The 24,736-nt window shown below is 52.8% G+C and overlaps 1 protein-coding gene and 2 long non-coding RNA genes across 3 annotated transcripts in view; 1 reads left to right on the top strand and 2 right to left on the bottom strand.

Moving 5' to 3' along the window:
• Positions 1-24,736, top strand: part of LOC135317692 (uncharacterized) — a 177,500-nt gene that overhangs the window by 85,250 nt on the left and 67,514 nt on the right. The window lies entirely within an intron of this gene.
• LOC135317688 (uncharacterized) overlaps positions 1-24,736 on the bottom strand; it is a 123,494-nt gene that overhangs the window by 46,997 nt on the left and 51,761 nt on the right. The window lies entirely within an intron of this gene.
• Positions 14,979-20,694, bottom strand: LOC135317589 (uncharacterized). Its single transcript, XR_010376385.1, has 2 exons — positions 20,148-20,694; positions 14,979-15,174 (listed from the first exon to the last, which is right to left on the bottom strand). It is a non-coding gene; the product is annotated as an uncharacterized LOC135317589 (long non-coding RNA).

Genomic DNA, 24,736 nt, shown 5'->3' with positions numbered 1-24,736 from the left:
GTCATTCATTACTTTTTTCACCTGGGAAAACTACGCAAACCCCTGAAATCATAGCCGTGAGCATGGCCAAAGCTAGGAAATAGCTAGAGAGAAAATAAATATTAAAGTCTAGCAAAAAAAAGGAAGAAAAAGTGTTAATTTTTGGAAGTGCCACGCGTTCACTGGCGCTGGCTGAGTGCTGATCATCCCCCAGAATTCACTGACTTTCTGTTATGGGTTGAATTACCGTTTTGGCTACCTAATTTTAGGGTTTTCTGCCAATTCTAGCGTGCACAAAGTCCTGCCCAAACCCGAGTGATTCAAAATATTTAAATTTTATAATTTAAATAGTCAGAATATTTAATTTCTTTCCAGCAGCCATCGGACTCACGGGGTACGTACGGCAGAAAATTTGGCTCTGGATTTCTACAGCTGCCGGCGGTGCCAGTCATGAAGCTCGTGGGTTGGTTTGTGGCCTGAAAACAAAATGCCAGATGAACAAACGTCTCTTAAATTTGGGTATTTAGTTTCATTTTAATTTCTGCCCCCAGTATTTCATTCTTGTTGTCAGTGGCCGACAGAGGAACTGAAATGGGTACAAAAAGTTAAGATTTTTTCCACAGTTCTTCCTCCAGCCCGGGAGGCACGGTTTATTAAGGAAGGAATCAAGCGCTTTGGTTTAAGCCAGCGACGTTGCTGCGTGATGCACGCTTCGTGCAGAAATCAAGAGGCCCCCAGACGCGCTGCATTCCCGCAAAGCTGTGCTCTCCCCACTGAACGCAGCCCTCCTCCCGCCACCGCCGCTCCGCACCGATGGCGGATTCCCGCCTCCTCCCTCGGGCAGTTACCCGTGCTGAAGCACAGAGATGGCTGGCGAGGAGCACCTGGAAGGGAGCAGCGTGCGGCCTCTCAGCGAAGGTGTGCCTGCAATGGTTTGTTATCCAGGTCGCCATCAGAGCCCTTCCTTCCCAGAGCAGCCCGCCAGCCGCTCCTTGGCTCTTACACCCCACAGCCGCCTCTGAAATGCTTCTTTCTGCCGGAACAGGTCACGGTAACCTTGGCTGCTTTCAGAAACATGCCGGGCATTCACAGCATTGCTATATTTTTGGTAAAAAAGAACAAAGAACACATCTACCCCGAGTTCTGGGGTGTGTATCTCATCACCAGTATTACAGTGCAGGATTGGGCCCAGGACAGGGCTTTTGCAGGCAGAACATTTCTTGAGGATCCTGGCAATGCAGTCGCTGGCAGGTGAGCAAGAAATGCGGCAGTTGCCCAGAATGACTATTTTTGCTCTCTCCCCAGTTCATATCCCTTTTATTTCCTTTCTCTTTCTTACTCTGTCTGACTCCGTGCCTGTGTTTTCTAACTCCTCCCTGTCTGTCCTACAGCCTGTTGCTATGGTCTCCTTTCCCTACACCTCTCTCCCGCTCCCTGGCCTTCTCCTTCCTCTGTCACCGCGTCCTGGCCGCCTGGTTCCCCTCTGTGCTGCCGCCTGTCCCCTCTCTCCCGCCTGTATCCCCCGCTCGGCCGGCCCTGCTGCTCTCGGGGCCTCCGTCCTGCTCCCCGGCCCCTTCTGCTCCTCCTGCGTCTCCACCCTGGAGGCCGCGGCTGTTGTGCCCTTCTGCGCCTCCTTGCCCTGACCCACAGCCCCTCTGTCTCAGTCTCTCGGGGTCGTTTCCCGCCCTCCCCTCGCCCTGTGTCCCGCTCTGCGTCCCGGCCTCCCCCTTTCTCTCTCCCCGCTGCCTTTTCCCTCTGCCCCTCTCCCCGCTGTCCCCCTGCCCCGCTCCCTCTGCCACGTCTCTGTCCCTGCGCGCTCCCGGTGCCTTGTCGGTCTCTGTGGCGGCGGGTCCCGCAGCCCCGGGGGGGCGGCCGTGGGGCCTGCGGGGGGGCGGCTGGCTCGGGCTGGGGGCGCGGTGCCCGCGCAGGGTCGGGCGGCGGGAAGGCGCGCCCCGGGGCATGCTGGGAGCTGGAGCCCTGGGGCAGGGGCTGCCGGGCGGCCATGTTGCCCCGGCCCCAGCCCCTGCCCCGAGGCCTGTCCCGCAGCCCCAGGCCGCCCCCGGGCCTGTCCTGGCAGCAGCCAGCTGGGCCTGGGCCCCGCTCCGGCCCCCCTGAGCTGTGCCTCGGGGCGGCCTCGTGGGGTGCGAGCTGTGAGGCACCCGTGGGTGCCCTGAGGTGGAAGGCAGTCGGGTGAGCGGGGCTGCAGCACAGGGAGGGAGGGACAGACAGACAGACAGAGAGAGAGAGACAGAAGTGCCTGAGCTGTGCCATGTGCCTGGCAGTGCAGAGAGCAGGAACTGCGGTGAGTCCTGGGCCCCGGGGTCATGTCACCCCTCTCCCGCATCCCAGTCCCTCCTGACACCCCCTCCCCTTTCCCTGTGTGGATTTGTGGTGGGATGCGTAGCTACATATCTATGTATGTGTGTATGTGTATATGGTATTATACATAGACGTATACATAATACAAATATTATAATTTCAAAATATTTATTTGTAAAAAAATAAATCTATTATTTATAAAAATAGAATCATATTATCTTAAATGTAAAAATACCTGTTTGTGGACATAAGCCATCCCCAGCCCAGCTCAGCCACCCGCGGGGTGGGCAGGGGATGCGTTAACCCCCCACCCTCCCTCCCACTGAGCAAATGCCCGCAGGCAGAGAGAGGCACTGCAAAGCCAACACCCAGCTCTTTTAATTTAAATGAGTATTTTCTCCCCCGGAGTGCCCCAGGTCCTCTGTGCAAGCTTCTAACAGGGTCGCTTGGTCCTGCATGCTGTGTCTTCCCAGTCATCGTGCAAACTGTCAGCATGGCATGGAAGCAGAGTGGGAAAGGTGCCTGCAGAGGTCTCGGGCGTGAGCTCACGGGGGCTCTTAGTGAGCACAAGCGGGTGCTGAGAGCCTGCCCTGCTGGAGGGCCTCACGCTGCGTTTGCAGGCTGTCCTGGCACTGCCCCTGAGCCGCCTGCACAAGTTGAAGAGTTGGCTGGTGCCAGTGGGAGGAGGTGGGACTGGATGGGGGGAGCAATGGCTTCTCCTTACAGGAAAGGCTTGTCCAGGTGGGACCCTAGTTGCCACCTGCCCTGGGCCGGTGCCTTTCAGCCGCACCATCCCTTGCTTGTTCTTGGCGAGTTGCTGCACACCGAGAGAGGCCAGAGAGCTTCTTCAGGCAGCGCACCCAGCTCGCTGCCATGCAAGATCTTCTCCACTGACGTGCTCTTGTGACCCGTGAATTCTCACGGCTGCTTCTCTGTTTGGTACCCGCAGGGTCCGACCGAAGGCACCGTCTGCGGTTCAGAGCCGAGCTGCTTGGCCAAATCAGTTCTTAATCCTGTGATGCTCATAGCAGGAATGAGAGCCAGGGCACCCTTCTCCATGTGAACGTAGTTTCTTCTTCTCCTTCCAGCCTGAAAACCATGTGGGAAAGTGCTGGCCCTTGCTGGGAAGTCGGGGACAAGCCTTCATCAAGCTGTCTGGGCCAATCCTTCCCAGAGCAGTCACCATGGACCACGTTTCAGGACAGCGTTCCCTGGAGACAGTATCTGCAGAGCTCCAAAGGACATGGCTGTCTACGTGAGTGGTTTCTCCAGCGTGGGGGGCTGGGGGTTGCACAGCGTTTCTAAGCCGGGGGTGAGTATGGGTCACAGAGTCCAGCGGCCTCCGGCCTCCTCCTGGCTCGCAGAAGCAGCAAGCTCCTTGGAGCTGTATTGCGCTTCTGTCCAATATACTGTTTGAAAGGAAGGTTCTGGGGCATGATGGAACTCGGGGAGCCACAGGGAAGAGGAGGTGGCACAGCGCACTGTCCTAGCCCTTCTGGCTTTCAATCCCCGTGGGCATTTGTGACCCTCAGGTTACCCCCCTCCCCCTGGGAACATCTGCTCCTTCTCTGGGTGGCAGCCTAGACTCGCTGAGTAGGCAAGCGTGGCGTGCTACCTAGGTGCAGCTTCTTGTCTGCTCCTTGCGCTCGTCTTCCTTTGACTGCGTAGCTGAAATAAACCCGTGCTTCACCGACTGAAGTTCAGTCTTCCCACAGTGTGCGAGGCGCTCTGGTTTCTCCACCCCCGTGTTTCTCTTGGGCCTGAAGTAGGAACGTGAGGAGCAGGGAAGGCTCGTGGGACAGTTCACTTTCCGGGCAGTGCTGAATCGCAGTCAGACCTTGCAGCTGAAGGTACGGGGACAGAGAGGGAGGAGAACTGTAGGAGAGGAGGAGAAATGCGCTTGGCTGGGGAGAAGCTTCCCTGCCAAAGGGCTATAGGCAGCCCTGTCCTTGAGCGTGTGCCACGCTGGCCTTTCTTCTGCTTTAACTTCTGAACAGCGTGTGCCTGGAGAGCTGTTCTTTTTCTCTTTCCTTTTGGGTTTAAGCTTCAGTGCCTACAACCACTGCAGTTGAAGCTAAAACCACCTTGAGCGTCTGGACTGCAAGTGGCTACAAGTGGCCACATCCCGTAGTACGCACTACTCCTGGCCTGCTGGTGAAAGACTCGAAATCCTGGCCTTTCTGAGGCCTCTGTTGCTGCTGGTAGCGAGCAGTGACAGGGAGGCCATTCTGCTTCAGTGCCTTTCTAGAGAAGGCAACGAGACATTATACTAACAGCACGGGGTCTTGTGACTGTGGAAGCAGGCTAGAAGACCTTGCCAAACTGTTTGCTGAAGCTTCTGGGAGCTGCTTCTTCCTTTACTCTTCTTGCAGCCAAATGAGGTAGAGCAGGATCACACTGTCTTGACCACGAGAGGGGCAAGGACCTCGCAGGGCAGCCGGAAGGAAGGTGTTGACCGAGGCCGTCACCACGGCACTGCTCTGTCGGCAGTCAAATGCTAGAGAGGAAAAGGCAGCTCCGAAGAGGGGGGGACGGTTCTGGGCCGGTGGGTTATGGGTAGCCGTAGTCGTTGGCTATGTCCATGCTGGCCTCCCTCTGCACATAAACCTGCAGCTGGCCGGTGACACCTGCAGGGCCGCCCGCTCCTGCTCCTCCTGGGCCAGCGTCTTCACACGCTCCCGCTGGGGCCGCTGCTCGGGTGTGATGGGCACCGACTGCTCCTGCTCCTCCAGCGGGGTGGGCGCAGCCGTGAGCCCCCCCAGGGCCCGAAGGACAGCGGGGAGTCGTTGGGAGGTTGTGGCGGCATGTGCAGCTGCTGCGGCAGCCCCTCCCGTGGGGTTTGGCCTCCGTGGGCGACAAGCACAGCCCGCTCGGCTGCTGAGGTTTGTCGGCAGACCTGGTGCGTGCCTTGCTGCTCGATGGTGCCGCCGGTGCCGTGTCCTTCTTGCCGTCAGCGGGGGCTTGAGGCATCCAGTGCTGCGCTGGGTCTCGGGGCTGCCATCAAGGAATTGGGTTCCGGGTTGGGTGGTTGGGGCATCAGCCCCACCACCTTCACTGTGTGCCCCAGCAGGTGGAAACTGTGGCTGGAGTTGAGCAAGGGCACCCTCAGGACGATGCGGAGCGTCCTCAGCGCCGGGTGGGGATGCTGCTCCTGGGGACTCTGGTTCCAGGCTGCGGTGGGGATGCCAGCAGCGGCGCAGGGTCAAGGCGGTGGGATCAGAGGTGGCACCCAGTGGGCCTAGGACTGGCACCATCAGGGCGGGCAGAGGGGACTCCCGTGTCTCACTGGAGCGGTGAGCGTGTCTGCCCCGCCTTGCCCCTGCGCCCACTGCTCCGCGGCTTCCTCCCGGGCCGGGGCCTCCTGGGGCCTCCCTGGGGTGCTGCAGGGGCGTGCGGCCCAGTGCTGCCGGGAGCTGCGGGGCCCGGCTGGGCCCTGACACCGGCTGTGCTGGCACCTGGCAATGCTGTGTGTTCCCTGGAACGTATCGCAGCCCCCGGGCAGCGGGGGGCCGTAGCTTCCAGCACGGGTCTGTGGGACTGGAGCAGTTGAGGGTCACAAGGCTGGGGTGGGGCGTGGGGTGGGAGTCCCAGAGCAGCAGTTCAAGGCCTCTGTGCTGTGGTGTCTGGGTGGGCCGCTGCATTAAACCTTTCTTCTCCGCCCCATGAAGAGCCTTTGCCTTCTGGCTTCCTCTCGGGTCCTACGTCTCTTGGCAGGCACGTTGGTGGTATTGGATGCTCTGCGCTTGCTGCTTCCCACCCGCAGCCCGCTGCCACCTGCACTGCCCTGTCGCCGTCCAGCTTTCCCTTGGCCTGCTTGCCGCCCGCTTCTCCCCATCGGGGCCCCTCTTGGCAGGACACAACGCCCGGCGGCAGCAGCAGGTGGGTCGGACCCATCCGAGGCTGCCTCCGCAGCGCCGTCTCCACCAGTTGGGCCATGTGGGGCTGGTGACACTGGGGGTGCTTCTGGGGAGCTGGGCAAGGGACTCAGCATTGGGAACTGCAGGACGCTGAGCAGGGGACTGTCTGGAGGGGCCTGCAGGGGATCGTTCTGGGGACTGTCCACAGGACTGTCCTCAGAAGTCTCCTCTGCCGTCTCCGGAGGAGCCTGCAGGGGATCGTTCTGGGGACTGTCCACAGGACTGACCTCAGAAGTCTCCTCTGCCGTCTCTGGAGGAGCCTGCAGGGGATCGTTCTGGGGACTGTCCACAGGACTGACCTCAGAAGTCTCCTCTGCCGTCTCCGGAGGAGCCTGCAGGGGATCGTTCTGGGGACTGTCCACAGGACTGTCCTCAGAAGTCTCCTCTGCCGTCTCCGGAGGAGCCTGCAGGGGATCGTTCTGGGGACTGTCCACAGGACTGACCTCAGAAGTCTCCTCTGCCGTCTCCGGAGGAGCCTGCAGGGGATCGTTCTGGGGACTGTCCACAGGACTGTCCTCAGAAGTCTCCTCTGCCGTCTCTGGAGGAGCCTGCAGGGGATCGTTCTGGGGACTGTCCACAGGACTGTCCTCAGAAGTCTCCCATGCAGTCTCCGGAGAGCTCTCTTCGGATGTGTCCAACGGCCGCCACCAGGTGGGGAGGACTGCTGACACCCCGCCCTGGTTCCCCTTGGTGTCTTGCAAGGGGGAGGCCGGCACCCCCCAGAAGGGGTCGGCATCCCCCAGCATCCCCGATTGCAGGCGGCGTTTGCACCAGCCGCCCTCCGCCTCGTACTCCAGGAGGTCAGGGTCTTCGCTGCAGGAGGCAGTGGTGTCCAGGCTGTCGGGGACATCGGCGAGGATATTTTCACCGTCCACCAGCATCACTGCTGCCAACTTCTCCACCTCGCAGCCGCCCTCTGCCCTGTACTCCAAGAGGTGGGGGAGCTTGTTAAGGGAAGTTGTCAAGTCGGGGACATTGGGGATGGTGTCCCCGCCATCCACCAGCCCCGCCGCCACCAGTGGCTCCTTGGGGCAAGCAGCCCTCCGCCACATACCCACAGAGGTCAGGGTGCTCATCAAGGGCCTCGCCAGTCACGTTGGGGACACTGGTGGTCAGGGTGGTGTCCTCACTGTCCCCTAGCCCTGCCACCACCGCATGGTCCTGGGGGCAGGCGCCATCTGCCGCGTACATGGAGAAGTCGTGGAGGTCATCGAGGAAATCGGCGCTGATGAGGCTGTTGGGGAAAGGAAGGCCGTTAGGGATGGTGTCCTCGCTGTCCCCCAGCCCTGCTGCCACCACTTGCTGATGGGGGCAGCCGCCCTCTGCCACGTACTCGGAGAAGTCAGGGACCCGGCCGAGGAAGCTGGTGAAGTCGTCGACGTCGTCGACAGAGACCTCGCCGTCCCCCAGCCCCGCCGCCGCCGCTGGCTCCTTGGGGCAGCCGCCCTCCGCCACGTACTCGGAGAGGTCGGGGAGCTCGTGGAGGAAGGCGGCGAGGCTGGGGCTGTCAGGCCCATCGGGGAGGCTGTCCTCGCTCTCCAAGGTGTTGAGCCAGGAGAGCACCAAGCTGGCCATGGTGTCCTCTGCCAGCTCAGGACAGGCCTCAGCGAAGGCCTGTGGCCCCTGCTCAGGCAGGTCGACGGGCTTCTCTGGGGCTGCCGGGGTGGTCTCCACTGCTGAAAAAGCAAAGAGATCCAACCCAAGCGCGGGGTGATGCAAGCTTTCCTTGGCTCAGGGCAGCTGCCCGCGGGCTCTGCCACCCCCCAGAGCTCACCTTTAGGCTCCATCCTGGTTCTGCAGGTCGGCAGAGCCAGGCCGGTCTGGTGGGGGCTGGCAGCAGGGACGCTGTCCTCCATGGCCACCACTTCCTTCTTGAAGCCCTCCGATGGCTTCTGGGCGCTGCCAGGCAGGGTGTGGAGCACAGGGTGCTCCTGGACCCAAGGCTGAGCCGTGGGGCGGCACGGTGGTGGGTCGCCAGTGTGGTCAGGGGCACGCAGCAGGCAGGAGCCCGTGGGGTCCATGGGCTCTTGCTGGTCCAGGGTCCGTGGCCCCATCCCCCTCGGCTGGTGGGGCACCAGCACCTGTGGCACCACCTGCTGTCCCCAGCCGTAGGCAGGGGGACAGGGAGCAGCCATGGTGGGGAGCGACACTCCATGGTTTAGCTGCACCCCATGGGGGAGCTGCACCCCATGGAGGAGCTGCACCCTACTGGGGAGCTGCACCCTACTGGGGAGCTGCACCCCGTGGGGGAGCTGCACCCCGTGGGGGAGCTGCAACCCAGCATGGAGCTGCGTCCCGTGTGGGAGAGGCACCCCAGTGGCGAGCTGTACCCCAGTGGGGAGCTGTACCCCAGCAGGGAGCTGTACCCCCATGGGCATCTGCACCCCACTGAGGAGCTGCACCCCAGTGGGGAGCTGCATGCCTTGCGGGTGCTGTACCCCCATGGGGAGCTGCACCCCAGTGGGGAGCTGTACCCCCATGGGCATCTGCACCCCACTGAGGAGCTGCACCCCAGTGGGGAGCTGCACCCCGTGAGGGAGCTGTGCCACTGGGGGAGGTGGCACCCCGCTGGGGAGCTGCACCACCTGCCCCGGGGCCCCCAGGGGCCCTGGCACCGCCTGCCAGACGGTGGGCTGGGACAGCTGGTGGGTGACGGTGTGGAGCTGGGCAGGCTCACCAGACACTGCCAGCCCCGGGACAGAGGGCAGCACGTGGGCACTGACCGGTGCTGGCATGGCTGGGGTGGTGAAGCTCATGCCGGGCACCTGCGATGCCGTGGGCAGCCGGAGAGGGAACCTCTCTGTTGGGGGAAGCAAAGAGGGGTGGTGGGGTGAGATATTGGTGGGCAGAGCCCCTTGGGGGGTTACCTGGAGGGCAGGAGCACCACGAGGAGCAGGAGCCTGCTGCTGTACCTGCCATGGCGGTGGGTCAGTGTGGGGTTTGTTTGGGGCAAAGAGTGCTCTGGGGTTCCGTCCCCAGGGCGATGATTCCGCCAGCACCTGCCTGAGCCAGCCTTGCCAGGGCTGGATTTGTCATGCCTCAGCAACTGCCCATCACCATGATTTCCCATCCGGCTGATCTCTCATCCCGATGAGGGTTTCCCATCCCCGCCATGAATTCCCATCCCAACGATGATTTCTCATCCCAGTGATGGCTTCCCATGCCAGCAATGATTTCTCAGCCCTGGGATGGTTTCCTATCCCAATGGTTTCCCATGCCCACAGTTTCCCTCCCAAGCCCTGGGGTGCACATTTGGCAAAAGCCACGTGGTTAGTCAACAGGAGGGGATCTGCCAGGCGAGCTGGCCCTGCCCAGTCAGAAATCCTACATACTGGGGAAGGGGATGGAGCCCCTGTAGCCACGCAAAAAGTACGCTGGGCAACACAGTCTGGGTCCTCCCTGCCTCCGGCAAAGGCAAAGCCATTCGCGGGATTGCTTTTGCTCGGGGGCCTGGGCGCACTTGGTGGGTGGTGCGGGAGGACGGAGAAGTCCGATGTGTGCCTCAAGGGGGTTTGATTTTGGGCGAAAACAGGCAATGAAGTGAATGGGGCAATGCGAACTGCTATATAATATTGTGTGTCACCCCTGTGTTGTACCCACGATAGCAGAGTACGAGCCTCCCAAGCCATGGAGGACAAACTGCGACACAAGCAGAGTGCAGCAGCGACGGAGCGATGGCTGACTCGGCGGGCAGCAGCCCAGGTGTGGGACCTGGGCACGGCGTGAGCGGTGCGGAATAGGGGGAGGGGGCTGTGCTGGGTTTGGCTGAGAAGGGGTTAATTCTCCTCACCGCGGGGGGCGGCTGCCTTTCCGGCTTCCCGCGCTCTGCCGCGGGGGTGGGGCGGGGCGGGGAGGGGCGGGGCCGCGGTGGGGGCGGCTGACCCCGACTGGCCGGTGGCAGGGTCACTCCATACCACGTGACACCACGACCAGGATATTAAGGGGGGGCGGGGGTGGGGGGGGCAGTGGCGGCTCGGGAGCGGCGCGGCGGCGGGTCGGCGGTGGGTGAGCGGCTGCGGCGCGGGCGGTTTGTTCCGGCGGTTCGTTCCCCCTCTCCCGCCCCCCCCCCTTCCCACCCCTTTCCCCCCACCCCGCGGGGCTTTGCGCCTCTCCTTGTTCTCCTTTCCGTTGCATTTCTGTTGTTGTTTCTTTTAATTTCATTTATGAAACTGCTCTTATCCCAACCCACGAGCGTTACCCTTCTGATTCCCTCCCCCATCTACCGGTGGGGAGGGGGCGAGCGACTGTGTGGGGCTGAGCTGCCGGCCAAACCGCCACAGACCCTAGAAGTGAGGGTTTGGAATTTAAAACGGAGGCTTTTAGCTTTAAAAGTGGGGTATGGACCCTGAAAGTGAGGGTTTGGGGCCTATAGATGAGGCTTTTAGCCTTAAACGAGGGGTTTGGATTCTAAAAGGCACGGTTTTGAAAGAAAAACTGACGGTTAGAGCATGAAGGGACCGGAGTCGCTGCTAAAAGTGAGGGTTTGGGAGCTAAAGAGGAGGCACTGAGCGTTACAGGTGGGGTTTGGATGCTGGAAGTGCGGCTTTGGGTGTTAAAGCTGAGGCTTTGACTTGTAAAAGAGGGATTTGAACCCTGAAAGGGAGGGTTTGGCTGTTACAAATGAGGCTTTGAGCGTTAAAAGAGGGGTTTGGACCCTGAAAGTGAGGTTTGCAGTCCTAGCTATAAGGCTTTGATGTTAAAAGAGGAGTTTGGGTGCTTGAAAGTGAGTCTTGGGGACCTGGAAATGAGGCTTTGAGCGTTAAAAGAGGGGTTTGGACAAGGAAAGGGAGGGTTTGGAACTGTAAAATGAGATTTAGTCCATGAAAAGGAGGGGTTTGGACCCTAACAGTGAGGGTTTGGGACCTCTGAATGAGGCTTTGTGCCTGAAAAGTGGGGTTTGGACGCTTGAAGTGACAGTTTGGACCTAAAAACTGAGGCTTTGAGAGTTAAAAGAGGGATTCTGTAAAATGTGTTCATGTGATTCGTGTCAATATGGAACTGTTGGTGCTTGTGTAACCAGGGCCGGTCAATTGACTCGCTAACGGTCGGGAGGGTTGGAATGTGGGTTGGGGGTTTGCTGCTAACAGGGGAAGCACCCTGCTACAAAGGGGGGTGCCAAGGTGGGGGGGCACAGGTCGGCCAGTGGTGATGGCAGGGACCTTCTTGGCTCAGAAGGTGCTGAGGCATGGAAACTGGGGGAAGGGTAATTCCGGCAGGGGGAGAGTGCGACCACCGACCCAAGTCAGGACCAAAAAGACTTGCCCCCCCCCCACCCCCAGTAAAGAGCACGCGGGCTAATCTACGTGGCAAGTGTGGCTAATTTAACTACGGCTGCCCAACGGCAAGTGGGATGCTTATCACTGACCAGTGAGTGTAAACTTAGGCGTGTTTTTTACTAATTGTTATGAATTAACTGAATATAAGCTCTGTAGCATTGTATGACGGGATGCACGTTAGGAGGAAGGATCCCCCGTGCACCCAGCGCTGCTTGCTTGCCTCTATTCAATAAATTGTAAACTTTAATTGGAATTCCGTTTAAGGCTAAATTAATTATAACGATTTGAACCCTGAAAGTGAGGGTTTGGCGGTTAAAACTGAGCCTTTGAGCTTTAAAAGCGGGGTTTGGACAATAAAATGGAGGCTTTTGAACTTAAAAAAGAGGGTTTGTCCCTTGTCATAAATTGAGACCACAATGGATCATAATCCAATTAGAATTTTATTAATTGTAGCAAGTAGAATATGAGCAAATACAGCGCTGGACGGCAGGGGAGTCTGCGCTCCGCCAACTGCCGTACTGAGCAGTTCAAACAGTCTCTCTTTATACATCTTTACTTCCATGTTCAATGAGATAGTGGAGGTACTTTTCACATGCTTCAGTAGTTGTTAGGGGGTCGTTTCCTGCTTCCTGGTGATATGGGGTTGCTTGTCTTATCTCTCTGATGGTTATCTTGCATAAGCACGCCTGGGAGGTATTCTTCGCATGCTTTACACCGAGCTTAACATAAGTCTTAATAAACAATACCTTAGTTCAGTTTCTCACAATCCCCCCTTTTTCTTTTTATCCTATTATTGTTTATTAGACACTACTTTCATTTTCGGCACTGCAGGCAAATCTTCTTCCACAATTCCGACATTTATCATAACACTCACAAGGTAATATCTCACAATTACAATCATAGTTCTTATGTGGCATAATGCATTCACAACAATCGTCATCTTCATTAATAGATACACTCTTATATTTTGCTTCAGACCTTGTAGTCAAAATAAGCAATTTAGCTGGGTCAAACCGTTCTTTAATAAAATGTAAAATACAGCGTAATATACAAGGTCCAAATATAAGTCCCAGAATTAACATAATAAGCGGTCCTGCTAAAGCAGACAACAAAGTGGTTAGCCAAGGTGAAACATTAAACCAGCTTTCATACCATAACTTGCCCGCTTCACGATCTTTTTTACGTTGTTCTAACCTTTTCCGGAGTTCAGACATGGTGTCTTGGACTACTCCCGTATGGTCAGCAAACGAACAACATTCTTCATTGAGAGCTACGCATAACCCTCCTTCCTTTAAGAACAATAGGTCTAATCCTCTCCTATTTTGCAGCACCACTTCTGATAAAGATTTTACTGAAGTGGCTAAATTTTGAATAGATTGCTCTATTTTTGCTAAATCCTCATCTACAGCCATCTGCAAATTTTGCAACTCCTGACCTTTTACCAGGGAGGCTATGCCTGTACTTGCTCCAACTCCACCCGCTATCAGCAGTGTAGCTAGGGTTACTGCCGTAATTGGCTCTCGTTTTTGTCTATTCAGGTTTCCTTCAAAGTGGCGTAGCACCTCCTCAGAGGTGTGATAGATTAGGCGAGGAACAATAATCACCTGTATGCAAAACTGAGATTCATTAAACACGTTCAAGGATAGGCAAGGCGTTATTCCGATGTCTGAACAAACCCATTTAGCTCCTGGTGTCGGGATAGCCCATTTGTCCTTTTTATTTTTGTGTTTCTCTATATTGGTGTTAGTGACTGTTCGGCTGCACAAAGGCTGATACTTTTCGGGCACTGTGCCTATACATTTTCCCTGACCCGTTACTAATTGAATAGTAATTCCTTGCGTATGATTCTTCTGGTCATCCCATTGACATTCTTGTGGGTTTAAACCATTAGACCATCGAATCATACCTGGTTTTCCAACTGCCTCAAAATATGGTGGTCTAATATTATAACATAACCAGCATTCTTCAGTTAAATTTGGTTTGCTTTCATTAAGGGCACGATAAGAGGCTTGCATTAGATTCCATAAGGGGTCCTTGGGTTCTGACAACTCTAGATCTCTGGATAAAGAGAATTCAGTCACAGCATCATTAGTTGTTTTCGAAGGAGAGCCTGAGGAAGGGGTTATGACAATTACGGGGGCCATCTTTTCTTCAGAGGAAGTGAGCGGATTCAGGACCAGATTTGGTCCTATTGGCAAAGGATCGTGGGGCATCGGTTTCTTCATAATTTGAAAAATACCCCCTCTATCTACACCTTGTTCGTAATATCTAATTCCCCAAAATTTTCCTACAAGCCAGAAGTCCTGACTAGGATCTTTTATGGTTATATTAATGCCTGTACATCCAATATCTTTATGATTACATGTACCATTATAGTAACTATCTGTGTAGCTCCAATTTCTCTTTTGACATATTTGTGGTGACCATTTGATTTCTAGATTTTGATCTCCAGATGCAGACCATTCAGAGGCCCATGTTTCGCATCCCCAGTATGCACAATAATAATGGTCTGGACGATTACAGTATGATTTACCAGGGTTCGATGCTGGGCATATATAAATTGGCTTGCAATTCTTATCCATTTCTCCATCGATTAAGTAACGCAAACTTATATTGAAACTAACTGTTCCCCCCTCCATAATTTGTGCTTGGATTGGCTTATTTGGATATTGTATGTTTGTTATTGTCCAATTCATGGGTTCATGAGGGTTTCCTTTTCCATTTGTTTGGGCTATTATCGATAATAAAACTAACGATATACCAGGAAAAAGGGTGTCTGTCAATTTTTCCAATTTAAGTACACTTTTACCAGTCTTGGGGAAGTTTGACCATAGCTGCTCTTGCGCCTCATTGTTCTGGTTCTTTTCTCCACAGTTTGTTCCTCCTCTGCCTCGCCCGTCGACTCGGTTGCTTCGAGCCACGGGGTGTACCATCTTCTTGGCAGCAAGGGAAATCTTCAGGAGAACAGCTGTTTCAGGCTTTCTGCCTGTTTATATAGGCCTCCCACTTTGCAGCTTTAACTAATGAGACTAAGCAAGACACAGCTAGTACTTCCCTTCTGCACTTTGTAGCCAAAATTTCAACCACAAAGGGGATTGATTCAATAATACTAAGGGTTTATTCCTTTGGCAAAACTTTCCACCATTCATGGGATCCTCGAATAATTTCTTGTTCCGACTCTAATTGTTTTTAATTTCCACTCAGTGAGAGTTCTTTGGGTTTTCCAACACTGTGTGCAAACTCCTATCGGAGGGTATCCATATTCACAGTGTGTCCACCATTTATCCTGGCATACCTTACACTTGCAACGAGCAAATGGATAACAATCGCAGTTCAAATGATTGCATCTAATTTGTATATCTAAAGTGCTTATTAGCTTTTCCTCTATATTCAATATTGTGTTACTACATAAGTTTAGCAATTTCCTTCAACACACTTTGTACGCTTCCATATATAATAGATTAAAAAAAGATAATTATAGCAAATATAAACAGCAATATACACTTTATACCAAAAGGTAATGCGGCAAAATAATCAACTAAAGTTCTTATCATTACGTTATCTTTTCAGAGTTATCTTGGTGTCACCTGGAGTACTGATTACTTTCCAGTGGGGTCTCGTCACTGGGCCTTTAATGCGACTGGCATGAGTCCATCCACGCTCAGCAGTCCGGACAGCTGTTTCTGTTGTAAGCAAAACAAGATAAGGTCCCTCCCAATTGGGTTTTAGGGTTTCTTCTTTCCACGTTTTAACCAATATCCAGTCCCCAGGTTTAAAATTGTGAATTTTTAAGTCCAATGGGGGTCGTTGCACAATTAGTCCATGTTCCCAAAGCTTGTTACGATGTTCTGCTAATTGTGAAACATATTCATTAATCACATGATCTCGAATTAAAACATTTGTTTGTGGACTTTCGATTCTATAGGGCATTCCATACACCAGTTCAAACGCTGATATCCCTACATCTGCTCGGGGCCTGGTTCTGAGAATTAATAGTGCCATGGGTAGGCACTTAACCCATGATAATTTGGTTTCTATCATTAATTTAGTCAAAATAGTTTTGATTTCTCCGTTCATCCTTTCAACTTTTCCCGAACTTTGTGGATGCCATGGCGTATGATATTCCCACTTAATACCTAAACTTCCTGTTAGATTTCTAACAATTTTTGACACAAAGTGTGTTCCTCTGTCCGAATCGATTACATCGGGTACTCCATATCGAGATATAATATGTTCAAGTAATACCTTAGTAACTTGGTTAGCAGTTGCTTTAGAGGTAGGAAAAGCCTCAACATAATGTGTTAAATGATCCACCATCACTAATAAATATTTGTAACGCCCTACCCTGGGTAGTTCAGTAAAATCCACTTGTATGTGTGAGAAAGGTCTGTATGCTGGGGAACGTCCTCCAAGAGGTTTTCGTCTCATGTTGTTTCGATTAACCTTTTGACAGGTCTCGCAGGCTGCAGTGACTGCCTTTGCTATGTTATATACGCTTATACAGGCAAACTGTTGATTGAAATGATCAACTAACGCCTGGGTTCCCCAGTGTGTTTTACTGTGTATTTTTGAAAAGATTTCGAGTGCTATGCCCTTCGGCAAGACTTCTCTCCCATCTGGCAATATGTACTTACCATCTTGTTCCTTAGCTCCCATTTGTTCTAGTTTTTCCTTTTCTGCAGACTCAAAACTCAAATTATTACTAACAGGTACTTGCTGCATAGTCAAAATCGTACTATAATTGCCTGCTACTCGTTTTGCTTCTGTATCAGCTGCATTATTTCCTCTAACTTGATAACTCGTGCCTCGCTGGTGTCCCTTTATATGTACAACTGCTATTTTATTTGGTATTTTCAATGCCCCCAGAACTCGCCGAATTAATTCTGGGTGTATCAGTTCTTTTCCCTGTGAGTTAACAAATCCTCTCTCCTCCCATATTTTCCCAAAGGTATGTACTACTCCGAACGCATAGCGTGAGTCTGTATATATAGTTCCATCCTTTCCCTTCAGTGACACTAAGGCTTTCCACAATGCGTACAGCTCACAGGCTTGAGCCGACCAGCTGGCACTCAGGGGGCCCGATTCTATTGTCTTAAATTCTCCTTTATCCAACTTAATGATGGCATACCCTGACAATCGTTTACCTTCCACTATTCGAGATGACCCATCTATAAAAATTATTTCTCCATGTTGTAATTCCTCTTCTTCTAGATCTGGTCGAATTCGTGTTTGTTGTTCAATCGTTTGAAGACAATCGTGTATTAACTCAGTACTTTCCCCTGGGTATAAAAATTCTGCAGGGTTAACCGCTCCGACAGTCCTTAGGGACAGTTTTGGAGATTCTATGAGTATTCCCTCATACTTTAGTAGTCGGCTATCTGTAAGCCATTTTTCTGCTTTTTGTTGAAGCACCCCCCTTATGTTATGAGGCGCATATAGGACAACTTCCCCATTGAAGGTAATACGATTCGTTTCTTCAAGTAATAAGGCAGCAGCAACAACGATTTGTAAACAACTTGGCCAACCCCTGCTCACAGGATCCAACAGCTTTGATAAGTATGCTACTGGTTTCTTTTGTCCCGCCCATTCCTGAGTTAATACTCCGAATGCTGTTCCTTCATGTATGTTAACGAATAAATGGAATGGCCGCTTTAGATCTGGGAGGCTTAAAACCGGTGCTTGACTTAACTCCCTTTTGAGGCTGGTAAACTGATCTTGATCCTGAGGGGTCCACTTGGGTATTTTGTCTTTAGACAGTTGTTCATACAAGAATTTAACTTTAAAGCTGTAATTCTCTATCCATTGTCTACAATACCCAAATAACCCTAATGCTTGTCGAATTTGCCTCTTAGTGACAGGCATAGGTAATTCCAGAATTCCCTTAATGCGCTCCGGATCCAATATCTTCTTGCCGTTAAACAAATAATGCCCCAAATATTTCACTTTTTCCTCCACAAATTGTAACTTTTCTTGTGATACCCGTAGTCCCTGTTGTGCAAGAAAGTTTAGAAGTCGAATGGTTTCTTTTCTTACATCCTTCTTATTATTCCCTGCTATGAGTAGATCATCTACATACTGTAACAGCACATTTCCCGTTTGTACCTGGTATTCTTTTAAGAGCTCTTCCAGGGCCTGTCCAAACAGGTTAGGGGACTCAGTGAACCCTTGGGGGAGCACGGTCCATCTCAATTGCTGTCTGCGGCCTGTCTCTATGTCTTCCCATTCAAAGGCAAAATAATCACGGCATTCTTCTGCCAGTGGACAGGCCCAAAAGGCATCCTTTAAATCAACCACACTATACCAGGAGTTATGGGGTCCTAGCTTGCTTAGCAGTGTGTATGGATTTGCTACTACAGGGAACCGGGTGATAGTTCTTTTGTTTATTTCCCTTAAATCATGTACGAGCCGATATTTCCCATTTGGCTTCCTTACAGGCAAAATGGGAGTGTTAAAGGGTGACATACAAGGCTCTAAGATTCCTTGTGCTAATAATCGATCAATTTCTGGTTTCAATCCTCTCCGTCCTTCTAGGGATATGGGATATTGCCTTATCCTCACAGGTATGTGGGGTTCGGAAATTTGAATTTTAATCGGTGGGATTTCCAGTTTACTTATTGTGTCCGGAGAGTACCAGACATCGGGGTTAATTTGTTTTTGATCATCTACGGTCAAAGGATAAGCAGACACCGTTAGCTCTTGATTTTTTACTTTAATTTCTAATTGCAATTCAACAATTAAATCTCGTCCTAACAGATTAAATTCTGCTTCAGGGACGAGCAAGAGTTCACCCATTCCAAATTTATTTTCAGTTTCGAATACCACATTTTTGATTTTGCTTACTTTAAAGGGTTCTCCTTTTGCCCCAATTACTTGTACCTTTTCAGGGGAAACTTTACATCCCTCAGGTATTTGCCTAATAGTCGATTTCTCAGCCCCAGTGTCTACTAAAAAGGTGAACTCTTGTTTATGGGGACCTATTTTTAATTTTATCAAGGGCTCATGATGACTCCGGTCCCCTAAGATATAGAGCCCCTGACTCTCCTATTCCGTTTTTAATATTTCCTCATCCCTGATCCTTTCTCTGCAATTCGTCTTTATATGTCCCTTCTTTCCACAGTAAAAACAACATCTCTGTTCCTTCTTTACTACCACGTTCCCTTGTTTCGTTCCAGCAGATCTGTGTTCACCAGTCCGCCCTTTGCGATCCTCTCTGACTGCTGCTACCATCATTTTTACTTGTCGCTTGCTGCTCTCTTCTTCCCGCCTTACGTAGACTTTCTGAGCTTCCCTCAATAATTCATCCAACCCTCTATTCTGCCAGTCCTCTAACTTTTCAATCTTCTTTCTGATATCTTCCCATGATTTTGCCACAAACTGAGTTTTGAGGAGCGCTTGCCCTAAAGGGTCGTCTGGATTTACCCCAGAATACAGCTGAAGGGCTTTCCTCAGTCGTTCCAGCCACTCAGTAGGGCTCTCATCTTTCTTTTGTATTTCATTAAATGCTTTATTGATATTCTGGCCACGGGGTACTGCTTCTCTAATCCCTTGAATTACTATAGTTCTCAGGTCCTGCATATGAGTTCTATGCACCGGATCCTGATTATCCCAATTAGGTCTTTGGAGTGGCCATTTAATATCTGCTTGGGGTCCCTGGGCATGCTGAGCATCCCACAGTCTCATTCCTGCTCGCCTGATCATATCTCTTTCCTCGGTAGTAAATAATTGACCAAGGATAGATTGCATCTCATCCCAAGTATAAAGATTTGGTCCCAAAAATTGATCTAATCTTTCTGCCACTCCGAGTGGGTCTTCAATTAGGTTTCCCATCTCGGTTCTTTTAAAATCTCGTAGGTCAGCCGAACTTAGGGGCACAAAAATATATCCAATCACAGGTTGGGGTCCCCCCATGGGCATTTCCCTTAAAGGATACATCTGAGCTGCCCCTTTTTGACTCCTAGTTACGCGTCTAGGAGGAGGGGGAGACCCTTGTTCCGATTCTGGTGGGGGAGTGGGTGCTCTGGGGACCTCTGAAGGGGCTGCGGGAGCAGGAGGAGAAATATAGGGAGGGGGGCTTAGAAGGGTTTCGTCTAACTCTTCCTTCTTTTTCTTTTGTTCAGTTTTTACTTCATTCAGTGGATAAAGTCTAGCTCTCGGTCTTTCTAGCCACACTTCCGCATACTGACTCTCTTCTGGGTTAAGGGGTTTTTTATTGTTAACCCAGAGGTTTAATTGTTGTCTGACCCAATCCTCTTCTGACCCATAGACTGGCCAAACGACATCTTTAGAAATCTTCTTCCCTCCCCATATCCTAGTACAATATTTTATCATTTTCTGTTTATCTTTCCCTAGGGTTCCAGGGAAATATCTCCAATTGTCTAGGATATATGCCAGAGGGGTATTCTTAGGTACAGTGGGTACCTTTCCCATGGGAGTCGAAGGCTTGCTGCCCTTCGCCCCCATCTTCTGGAATATCCACAAGCGTGCACTCACTCGTTCCCCTTGTTCCTGGCCCAGTCCCTCGCGGGAGATGGGAAACGCAGTACTTAAGGGTCCGCACTCGCCTGGTTCAATATAGCGAACCTCTCACTCGTTATATTCCAGGAAACCCAATCCCGCCCGAACGGTAAACCCGCGAACAAATTCGCCATATACTTACGCGCCCTGCGTCTTCGTCCGGACTCCCGTGCACAGAATTTTTATGGGATTTTACCGGTTTCTCCTTTGCTCATCATTCTAGAATTTAGGTTCGTCGGTAAGGTTGAGGTAAGCTGTCGGTCGCGGGGCCGCGGATTGCCGCGGGGCGCCTCCCCGGAGGACAGAAGCTCACCGTTCCTTATCCGAGTCACGGCACCAAATTGTCATAAATTGAGACCACAATGGATCATAATCCAATTAGAATTTTATTAATTGTAGCAAGTAGAATATGAGCAAATACAGCGCTGGACGGCAGGGGAGTCTGCGCTCCGCCAACTGCCGTACTGAGCAGTTCAAACAGTCTCTCTTTATACATCTTTACTTCCATGTTCAATGAGATAGTGGAGGTACTTTTCGCATGCTTCAGTTGTTGTTAGGGGGTCGTTTCCTGCTTCCTGGTGATATGGGGTTGCTTGTCTTATCTCTGATGGTTATCTTGCATAAGCACGCCTGGGAGGTATTCTTCGCATGCTTTACATTGAGCTTAACATAAGTCTTAATAAACAATACCTTAGTTCAGTTTCTCACATGCCCCATTTCCTGATCACTGCCCAGGAACTGCTTGCACCGTATCCGATGGTCGCTCATGGGCCCTTCCCTGAGCCCCTCTGACCGTACGCCGGCAGCGTGGCGTTATAACCGTGCCAGGCGCTCTCCAGCACTCCCTGACCATGACCACCAAAGACCTCTCTCTAACAAACCACCAAGTGCCTCCTCTTCATAAGCGAGCCACCAAACGCACACACAAGCACTGCTCTCTGCCAGGAGAGCCCTCGCTAGCAGTTTAAATTAGCAATCAAGACTGGCAAGCACGCTTGACAGCAACACTCAGTTCCAGGATGACAAGACACGTAGATAAAATCTAGCCACTGCTTCACACCAGGAAAGTGATAAATGCCGGTCTTTCGCGTTACGCTGACATGAATGTTAGTAACGGGAGATAAAGGAACTGACCGGCCTCCAGCTGCGTATCAGTGACAGCTGCTTCCAGCTGGTTCTTTGACTCAAGGCTTAGCTGGCCCACGGAACTGCTGGATCCTGCGGAGATGAGCATGCCGTTCTCGTCCTTTAGGAAGCTCCTCTGAGACCAATAGGCTGGATCAGAAGCAAAGGCTTTGCTGTGCCCTGGATTCCTAGGGTCACTCACGCCTGTGCTGTCGCTGTTCACAGAAGTCACACACCTGCTTCCCGCATCCTTCTCTCCCTGCCTATTAACATTACAACTGCAGCGTCAAACTACCAGCAATCAGGCTTTCACTAATAACTCATGGTCTAGTCTGGGTTTAAACCAAGTTCATCCGCAAGGCACAGCTTCATCTCCTAAGCACACTAGAGAAGATGCTGAGGTGGGAAGGCTTGTAGCTGTGGCTCATCTAGCCTAACCCACAGCCCAGGAGTTAATGACGTATGCCGCACTTTAGCTTTCGTCGTGCAGAACAATCCCTAGAGTCACACAGATGCAGCCTGCTTGATTTCTGGGTGCAACAAGCCCTCAAATACCAGATGTGTGGTTTCCTAAGCACAACTCTGCTGGACTGGTCAGCTCCAAAACTTAAAAAGCTCAACTCACCCCAAAAATGTTAACTTGCGCCCCTCTCCTGGTTTGGAATATCCACACAGCGAAGCACCACGGAAGCCTTGTTCACCAGACGGTTGCCGGACAAACCCCGTTGTGACACAGAGCAGCAAGTCAACAGGAGCACAGGCTGCACAAAGTCAGTGCTTGGCAGCAACCTCATCCAGAGCAGGAACTCCACTGGCAGAAAACCTCTTGAGCTTCCGCTGGACTTAGGAAGGGACTTCCTCAAGCCTCTTTCCTCCACGGCTACCCCAGCAAGCAGCAGTGGGGCAGCAGTGGGGCAGCAGTGGGGCAGCGCTGCCCGGCTCCCCTCCTGCACCACTGACAAGCAACACAGCAGGCACGGTGCAAAAATCAGCCTCCACCAATGGCCCCGAGCGATCCGCATCAGAGATTCAGAAGAAGGAACGGCGCAACGAAACCACCAACAGAAACACACTGGTTACTACCAGGGCGGAGCAGCCGGCATGGTGTGTGCTATCCTAAAGCACTCTGAGCATGAGGGACACAGTTTCCCCTCAAACACAGCAAGTGAAATCCACCTGAGGGTGGCACCCCAGCGCCTCTCAAGGGAGGCCAGCCGTGCGGCCGTGTAGCCGAAACAACCAGCCAGAGAGCGCAGCGTGACCACAGCAGTGCCCAGCGCCTTACGAGACGCACTGCTGGCGCTGCTGCAGGGACAGGCCTTGTGTCCACCGGAACAGAGGCTGCTGTCAGCCCAGCGGCAGCCGCCAAACCCAAAAGAACCCTTACACCTGGCAGCATTGCCCCAGTCCGGGAACAAACCCTAAATCCAGAGGCGCCCCACACCTGGCTGCACCCACCAGACCTAGCAGCAGGCACCTGACACAGCAACGCCCCCAAATCCTCAAGTTTCCCCCAAAATTGGCAGCAACCAGCAGACCCAGACACACCCCCCAAAACCTGTCGGCGACCTCCAAACCCACAAACACCCCCAGACCCAGGGGCACACCTTAAACCTGCCAAGAGTCCCCCAAGCCCACAAGGAACCGCCAAATGCAGAAACAGCCCCAAACCGGGCACCTTTCCCCACACCAGGCAGCACCCCCGAAACCTTGCGGCACTGCCGGCCCCAGCGGGGTGCAGCCGCCCCAAGCCTGGTGGGGGGAGGCCAGGCCGTGGCAGGGCGGCGGGTGAACAGAGTAGGCCTCCGTGCCATGGAAGCAGGTTCAGCAATGGCTGAAACACCGCTTTGGTTACAAATCCAAAACTCGGCACCGTATGGGCTGCGAGGAAGAAAATTAACTCCATCCCAGCCCAAACCAGAACAGACGCTGTCTCCGTTACGGCTTGATAGCAGCTTTCTGCCGCTCTGTCGTTTATTGACACCGTGGGCATCCACACCCCTGCTTGCCCCGATAGGAAGTTTGGCCCCAAACTGCTGAATCCCTGGTTTTGCTGCTGTTACAACGCGGACAATTGTGCTACTGACCTCTATTTATTGCTGTGCCATTCTGCTGAAATTTACGCTTGACCCCTGAAGCTGTTGCTCAGGAGTGTGTTACAGAATCATAGAAACACAGAATGTTCTGAGTTGGAAGGGACCCACAAGGATCATCGAGTCCGGGATCATCCTGTCCCTGCACAGGACAACCCCAAATTCACACCACGTCTCTGAGGGGGTTGGCCAAGTGCTTCTTGAACATCGCCAGGCTTGGCGCCATGACTGCCTCCTGGGGAGCCTGTTCCAGGGCTCCACCACCCTCTGGGTGAAGAACCAGATCCCCTCCTGTTGACTAACCACGTGGCTTTTGCCAAATGTGCACCCCAGCGCCTGAATGTCCCACCCCCCCTTGCTCTCAGGGTAGTTTTTAACAGTCCATCGTACCGCTCCATTTCCCCAGAGGCTGGTGTGTGACAGGGGGTGTGATACACCCACTCAGTGCCGCGCTCTTTGGCCCAGGTGTCTGTGAGGGTGTTTCAGAAATGAGTCCCGTTGCCTGACTCAGATCTCTCTGGGGTGCCATGTCACCTCAGGACCTGTTTTTCCAGACCCAGGGTGGTGTCTGGGCAGGGGCGGGGGGGATGGGATATGTTTCCCGCCAGCCGGTCGTTGCATCCACCACTGTAAGCACATGGCGCTTACAATGAACAGGGCCTATTGCTTTTCATCTTCCAACAGTTTGTTCCACAGTGGGGCCTCTTCAGCACGTGGCACCCCCTCCTCTGGTGATATTCCAAAGTCTTTGCCCTCTGGCCAGCCCATGGTCACTTCCAAGACTCCTGGGCCACTGGGGTTTCCTATTCAAGCCCGCTGGGTGATCAGTGCCACCCATTTACTCCATGTAGCACCACTCTGTGCTAATCCCACCTGGCACAGCTTGTGGTTCTCCCGAGTGCGGGGGGCTTTGAAGAGCTCTTGGCGCACAACGGGCACCCAGCCTCTGTTCGCACCATACCCGATCGTCGCTCATGGGCTCTTCCCTGAGCCTCTCACACACCTCCCTCCTGCATCCTTCTCTCTCTGTCCATTAACATTACAATTGTAGTATCAAACTACCAGCAATCAGGCTTTCACTAATAACTCATGGTCTAGTCTGGGTTTAAACCAAGTTCGAGAGCAAGGCACACCACACCGATGGCTGCTGTGGGGTGAGTCTGCTCTTGAACCACGCCGGGTGATGCACGGCCCAGGAGTGAGTGACCTGAACCAACAGGCACATCAGGCACCGTCACCTGCATTTTTCCCTCTGCCTCACGTATGGGTCACCCACACAGCTCAGTGCATTGGGAAACGCTTTTTATTTGAGGAACAGCTGTAATTCAGAAGGAACCGCAGAACATTTCTCTCCGAGCATCTCAAAGGCACTCATTATCGCGACTGCTTTGGTGAGAACAGCATTCCTGCGATGGAAACCTGCAAGTTTTGCACAGAAGACAAAAGTACCAACAACATAAGAAACAAATGCTATCTTACTACGAGAAATTCTATTATTTCATAGCATTTTCCG

Source organism: Phalacrocorax carbo, chromosome 26, assembly GCF_963921805.1.
Source record: "Phalacrocorax carbo chromosome 26, bPhaCar2.1, whole genome shotgun sequence".
NCBI classification, from domain to species: domain Eukaryota; kingdom Metazoa; phylum Chordata; class Aves; order Suliformes; family Phalacrocoracidae; genus Phalacrocorax; species Phalacrocorax carbo.
Note: the sequence above shows the minus strand (reverse complement) of the source record. Positions and strands in the feature narration are given on the sequence as shown.